The sequence below is a fragment of the Halyomorpha halys genome, unplaced genomic scaffold, assembly GCF_000696795.3.
Source record: "Halyomorpha halys isolate HHAL.00 unplaced genomic scaffold, Hhal_1.1 Scaffold270.1, whole genome shotgun sequence".
Lineage (NCBI taxonomy): Eukaryota > Metazoa > Arthropoda > Insecta > Hemiptera > Pentatomidae > Halyomorpha > Halyomorpha halys.
The window spans coordinates 956069-963464 of record NW_027105226.1 but is presented as its reverse complement, the minus strand read 5'-3'; the positions used below and the strand labels follow the sequence as shown (position 1 = coordinate 963464).

Sequence of the window (7396 nt, the reverse complement as noted above, 5' to 3'; positions counted from 1 at the left end):
TAATAAGTCAATATTAATTAGGTTAATTAAATGCAAGCTGCAAGTAATGAACCTGTGCCCGAACCAATCAAGAATAATCCAAATTCAAATTGAATTATCAAGAAATATAAACTTTCTTTGTTTTCTTTCTTTGTGGGAAGGCTGTTTATGGATTATACATACTTGCTCCATTCTCTAGAGAGTATATTATCTTATAAGAAACACATTAGTTAATATATATTTTAATAACATATTTAGACATACGTCAATAATAGAAAATATAAAGAAAGTGCATAAAGGGATAAAATAATTAAAAATAATAACAAAGCAAAATAAACCAATAAACCAAAAATGAAAAGTAAATAAATGTAAAAATAAAAAGTAAAGAAATAATAATTAAGTATATAGGGCTGCCCATAGCTCAGTGGTTAAGACACAGTCTTACCAATTTGATGTTTATTGGCGGTGCCGGTTCGAATCCGGCCTGGGACGTCGACTTTTTCATTGCGTGGCGGTCCCACAAAATGAAGAACTTTGACCGCCAACCATGGTTAGGCAGTATAGGACTCCAATGGGAGTCTTGGCCAAAAAAAAAAAAAGTAAATATTAACTACTGTCTAGAATAATTAAAATTGGCAATCAATGGGCCAAAAATAATGTGATTTTTTAGCTAAAAATTCGTCCTATTGCAAGCGAAGATTATTAACTTTCTTTCAGTGCTAAAATATTCTGTTATGTTTAACATTCAATAAAAAAAATTGAAATAAATTATATTGGCCAAAGACACATCTAAATCCATTATCGAAAAAAAAGAAGTAATCCAATATTAAATTATTAAGACATTGAATAAATTACATTAAATGCATTCGTTTTAATTAAAACACCAGGTCACGTAACGAAAAGTTAATTTAGAATTTTATAAAAAAAATTACTGATAAAACTTCCTTCTTCAAGAACCCTGATTAAATTTTCTATAACAAACCATAACCGCATTATGTGGTCTCAATTTTTTTATATTATTTTTTTTAGGGGGGGGTGACCCTCGGGAACCCTAGACATAATATCATAAAGCAAGGGTAAAGTTCGTCTATCTACTTTATCGCTACTTTAAAACTTATAGATCAAAATTTTTAAGATGATTATTTTTATATATCTTTTTCTTTCTTCAATTCAATTAATTAATACAAACATTGGAAGTTTAATTAGTACAATTCGATAGTATTAATCATACCTCACGATTTGGTACTTAAATTAAAATTTTCATAAAACGTGGATTTATTATGAAATAGCAAACAAGAGGAAAATACATTATTAGTAAATGCTATATCACTTTAAAAAAGATGGAAAGCAAGTTGATACATAAAATTCAACATTTTTGCTTAAATTACTAATCAATAAATAAGTAGTGGCTATGAATGTAAATGTTATTATTTCAATTAATTACAAAAGTATTTGTCTTTTAGCAAATTGATACAAAAGTAATCTCAACTGTTCAAATTACGTAAAACTTGACCCGCCAAACATTTTAACTGTTATACAATAACTGGTTCCTAAATTGTCTGGTACCAGGTTACACGTGGACACTGCTGTTTTCCTTAGTAACACTATGCTAACGTCACCACATTTTAATGTTATCAATAGTGGTTAGGAACAATTAGGGATTTATTTTATCAATAAGAAAGTGTAAATTAAACATAATTGTTAACTATTATCAGGTAAGCTACAAAGGAAGCAAAACTATAATAATGCTCAAAAAGATAAACATTTTACAAACGTTCAATAAACAATAATTTACTAGCATATATATTTCACCATCCACAACCCCTCCCCCTTCTCCCCATTTTAACGTTGTTTATTGTAACTATTATATTGTATACGACATATAAGGCTGGTTTAAAATAAGATTATGTAAAAATTAAATTAATTTAATATGAAAAAGAACATTCAAAAAGAGCAGACAAATTGAATCTGCTAAGAACGTAGCAACGCACGGAAATATTTCGGAAACACTTGAAAATATTGATATGATTGCGTCAACGATATGCATATTGAATTACTGATTAGTATCGATTAGTTATATATGTACGAGTTAGTAACCAGTATCGATTAACGTTATATGAACGTACTGTAAATCATCATAAAATAATTACATTATCAAGATAGAAATTTATATTTGTGAAAATATAAATTCACAGTTATAGAAAAATATGGCAAGATATCCTATGAAATTTTGAATGATAATTAAAGGTTCATTGAATAAAAAAAGATATTTGATTGATACATTAGACACAATAATCTCCCCCCCCCCTCAACTATTAACATTTACCTAAAAATGTGATTAAACATATGACGGTAGTTGTTTCATTGAAGGTTTATTCAGCCAAACAAGTAACCACTTTCACAAAAAAAAACACTTCTGACTGGCTGGAACTGTACAGGGCATGCGCAGTACAGGTTTGGGAGGAAACACCCCTACTACGCATGTCCCGTACAGTTCCGAACAGTCAGAGGTGGTTGTCGCAATAGACCTTAAATACTCACTTCGTTGAAATATATAACCAGGCGAATATTTATTTCGATTCGATCAGATGTTTTAAAAAACATTATCCCTCAGTAGTAACTTGACTATTGTAAGTAGTGCATGCGGTCTCAATCTCAAAATTAACTAGGGTTCTCATAAATTTATTAATTTATATCAGTTTCTAGTAAGTTGAGATGGCATTACCATTAAGTAGTTGTGTTTTGAAGACAAACAAATTAGTAAATTATAACTATGCAAGATCTATTGTAACCTCAGCTACCAGGTTGAAATCGATGAAATCTGTCCTAAATAAGATAGGTAAAGACATAGTTTTAGTTGATGGAGTTAGAACACCATTCCTGTTATCGGGTTCAGATTACGCCCAAATGATGCCGCATGAAATAGCCCGCCATTCACTCATGGCCCTGATGAACAAGACGAAGATATCCAAAGAGGAGGTGCATTATATCATTTACGGGACAGAACATCAAGAGGCGATGACGCCGAACGTAGCACGGGAAGCTTCACTAGCAGCAGGATTCTCGGAGCGAACCCCAGCGCACACAGTCAGCCAGGCCTGCCTGTCGTCGATCCAGAGCATCACCACGGGGATTGGCATGATAGCGGCAGGAGCCTTCGAGGTGATCGTGGCTGGAGGAGTGGAACTCATGTCTGATGTACCCATCCGCCACTCCCGGAAAATGAGAGCTCTTATACTTCAAGCAGAACATGCAAAGAGCCCGATGGAGAAATTTAATCTGTTTTGTACAATTGGTCCTGACTACTTCGTCCCGGAGATACCTCCGCAGTACGAGTTCTCATCGGGAGAGGTTATGGGACACGCCGCGGACAGGTTGGCAGCTGCTTTCAAAGTGAGCAGAGCAGAGCAGGACAGCTACGCCCTTCGGTCACACAAATTGGCCAACGACGCCTTCTTCAAGGGCTTTATGACCGATATGGTGCCTTTTAATCTCCCAGAATCTGACAGGATCATCGATAAGGACAACGGGGTACGAGTGGCGACACCTGAAACCTTTTCCAGCATGAAACCTGCCTATATAGAACCTTATGGCACTGTTACCAAGGGTAACTCTTCGTTACGGACTGACGGGGCTTCCGCATGTTTAATAATGACGGAGCAGAAGGCCAAGGAAATGGATCTCAAGCCCAAGTGTTACCTGAGGGACTTTGTCTATGTTTCACAGGATCCTAAGGACCAGCTCCTCCTTGGTCCTACTTATGCGACACCTAAAGCTTTGGATAAAGCAGGGCTCGAATTACAAGATATTGACGTTTGGGAGTTTCACGAGGCTTTCGCAGGGCAGATTCTGGCAAACTTCAGGGCACTGGATTCCGACTGGTTCGCTAGCACTTACATGAACAAGTCCTCTAAAGTGGGGGCCCCAGATATGGACCTAGTGAACCGCTGGGGCGGATCGCTGAGCATCGGGCACCCCACGGCGGCCACGGGAGTGCGGCTGGCAACCCACGCTGCTAACCGCCTGATCCGAGAGGACGGTACCTTCGGACTGGTGGCGGCCTGCGCCGCGGGGGGCCAAGGAGTAGGAATGATTGTAGAGAGGCACCCGGACGGTCAGGCCACGTAGGGACCTCTTACCATTTTAGTTAGGGCAATTTTTTTTTTTTTAACAAACAGATTTATTCAACTTATTTTTTAAATATAACCTTACTCTGTTTTATTTAAACTAATACATATTAAAGATAAAATTGATGTGATTTTCTAAATAAAACTTTTTTTTCTCTTCTAGTTTCATTGATTTATTTATATTTATTACTTTTGAAAAAAACCTAATTTTGAACTAATTGAAAAGTATTGCGTATTTTGAGATAAATATTTATTTGAATATGTACTTTATGAAAATGTCATGAGTTTTTTCTATTAGTACTGAAAAACAAGAATAGAATACATTTTATAGATAAAGACTTAACCTGTAAATAAGTAAGACTGAATTACTTTTTTCTTTGTTTAAATGAATAATAATTCATTTTAATTTCATTTTTCAAGATAACCTTATTTGTTTAATTCAAAGCGATACAGGTTAAATAATGAAATAGATACCTGTTTCTATGTTAAAACAATTATCTTCTAGTTCATTAGTTAATTTATATTTACTATAATTTCTTTAAGGTAATCTTAAACTAATTGAAATGTTTTATATATTATAAAAAAAACTTTAATACTATTTATTATATTATTAATGCAAGAGATATAACTGGGAATTGAAAATAGAAATTAATTTAATACTTAAATGAAACAGGCATTTCCCCGATAAATAACCTTCTACTAAAATATCAATACCACAAAATAGACTTTTTGAAAGAAGTCGGTTCTATTAAGGCTGAGGAGTGGCATAACCCAACTCAACTTCGAAGCCAACATGGCCACGCCCACGAAAGGAAAGTTTGCGTTGAGGTTAATACGAATGTATGTTATTGTAATGAATGTATGAATGCCATCTGAACAGGAGGCAGCCAGTAATAGGCTCGTTCTCTTCCCGTACATCTCTGCAACAACCAAGGAAGGCAGATATATTTTTCACCAACTTATTCCCTCCATGATGAAGGGAAAGTTTCTTCCTCCAAGAATAAAGGGAAGGTTTTTTAATTAGGTTATACTTTCTACTAATTTTTTTTCAACTAAATTACTAATTTTTTTTTCAACTAAATTACTATTTTTTTTCCTATTCACGATACTGACGTATTTCTAATTTCTAATTCTAAGTAATTGGAACTGTTGGTGACCAGATGTATAGCTCTGTAAGTCTACAAGCCTTATTAAACTATAGTTTAATCGCAAATATATTATTATTTTTTAATTACATAATTATTAAAACGGCCTTAACGGCCACAATAATAAATCACAAAGTTGTAATATGTCATGCAATAAATACATAATTGTAGTACTCAACAGATGTTTTTATTCAGGTCAATGAACAAGGTTTCTCAAACCTAATCACTGCGTAACCATTAGTTACAGTACCAATTAATCTAAATACTTTTTTTTTTATTTAAAAAGGTAAATCGCTTTTTTTTATTTTATTCTATTTTTCCAACTTTTACTTCTATAAAGAAATCATTCTGCCATATTCGGCCTATGACGAATTTATTTTCAATTTAGTACAAAGAACTTTATCTAACCGTATTCAAAAGTAAACATAAAAGATGAATATTAATTTAAAGGAAACCAAAATAAAAACAATAAATGATATACTATGCATTGGGGTTTTAAATTTCATAATTAGAAATATTATATTTTTTACATCTTTTTTTCTTTTTTAAAATTCTTTACCGCGACTTATAAATATTTTATGACATAATTGTATAGGAGTCCTATGGATAGAATACAGTCTATAGAACAAACATTTGCAAATAACGCGTTTTTGATGGTTTTAAAAATCTTAATAATTAGCAAATTAATTTACTGAAGAAACGAATAAGATTTTGCTATTTTTTTATTATTATTTATTTTTGTTTTTTTCACCAATAACTCATAAACATTGCATCTTCATAAGGTCATGGTATAAGAAATTAAATATAATTAAATTATTCTTACTAGAACTTAAATAAAAAATAGAGGTTTCAAAACTCTGACAGAGGTAAGCCGGCGGATTAAGACGGTTCAATTGGATCCTATCCGTAGAACGTTAATTGGGACCTATGATTAAATCCGAAAAAATTGACCATTCTGAGATAACGCACGAATTAGGCACAGACCAAACCTCATTGTAAGATTAGCTTCCACAGCGCCATTGTTACCATGTGATATTCCCATAGATTTAGCGAACAGCTTAGCCGATTTTTATTTCTTGTTCACTCCAAAGACCTTGAGGTGGTAGACTTGGGGAGGGATCTGAATTGACTTAAAAAGAAAAGGGCCAATCAAAGCTGATAAGAGAGTTAATTCCGTACTGTAGGGACTTGAAGACTTGAAGCCCTCTGGCCTGTTCCCATTCAGTAACAAGGCATAGACTAGAGATGTTAAGCTAAGTAGGAAGTGGAACGTGGAACTGAGAGCACTCAGCCTGGAGGTCGCCAGCAAGTAACACTACGCCTGTTTCATAATGAAAGCTAATAGTATTAGTTCATAGTACAAGTGTAGATAGAAACTAGTGTAGTAATAATACTAATACTTATTTTTTTCATATAGGGAGGACTATTAGTGATATTACAGGAATTAAAAAATACTAAAGTACAAGTTACTATTGTACTAGTCTGTGTAATTGAGTTAAGATAAATCTACAAGACTAATAATATTAGTTTGTACTTATTTATGAAACAGGGCCCAGGTGACCCATCTCAATATGGTGTTCCAGCCGCTCACACCAAGAAAGAGAGCATCTTTCATCATTCTACTAAACAAAAAATGGTGACCCTCACTCTCGTATACCCATCACATCTCCGCAATAACTTCCCAATCATCTAATTTCAGACTAACCTAACAATATTATATACTTTTCGGTCTTCCCCTACAAAATTCATTTACCTTTTTCTCAATATATATTCAGTGATTTCTATCTATCATTTTATCATAAACAACCCCCTTCTGATATGGAATACTAATCATTAACTGTAGAGTTTAATTGTAAAGGCTTTAAAATTTACGATCATCAGAAAGGCAGAACCAGGCTTTACAAGCGTTTCGGAAAATCCTTTAAATTTTGGATTCCGTTCGCAACATTTCTGATGGCTCAAATTATTCAACTAGATACCATCATTGTTGAAACACGTGGAGGTAACAGATCCTGCAAATGATTTTAACAAATTGTATATAAGTATATATAGTTGACCGTAAAAATTGATATATAGGAAGATGGTCATAATTTATATATTTTTAGTCATTATTATATATTTTTATTATTCTTTCATGACGTTTAT

At 33.4% G+C, this 7396-nt stretch overlaps 1 protein-coding gene and 1 pseudogene across 5 annotated transcripts in view; one reads left to right on the top strand and one right to left on the bottom strand.

The window, feature by feature from the left end:
• The window catches only part of EndoA (endophilin-A), a 262925-nt gene that overhangs the window by 159883 nt on the left and 95646 nt on the right, over positions 1 to 7396 (bottom strand). The gene's annotated exons all lie outside the window — the stretch shown is intronic.
• On the top strand, positions 2479 to 4268 carry LOC106680619 (trifunctional enzyme subunit beta, mitochondrial pseudogene; annotated as a pseudogene).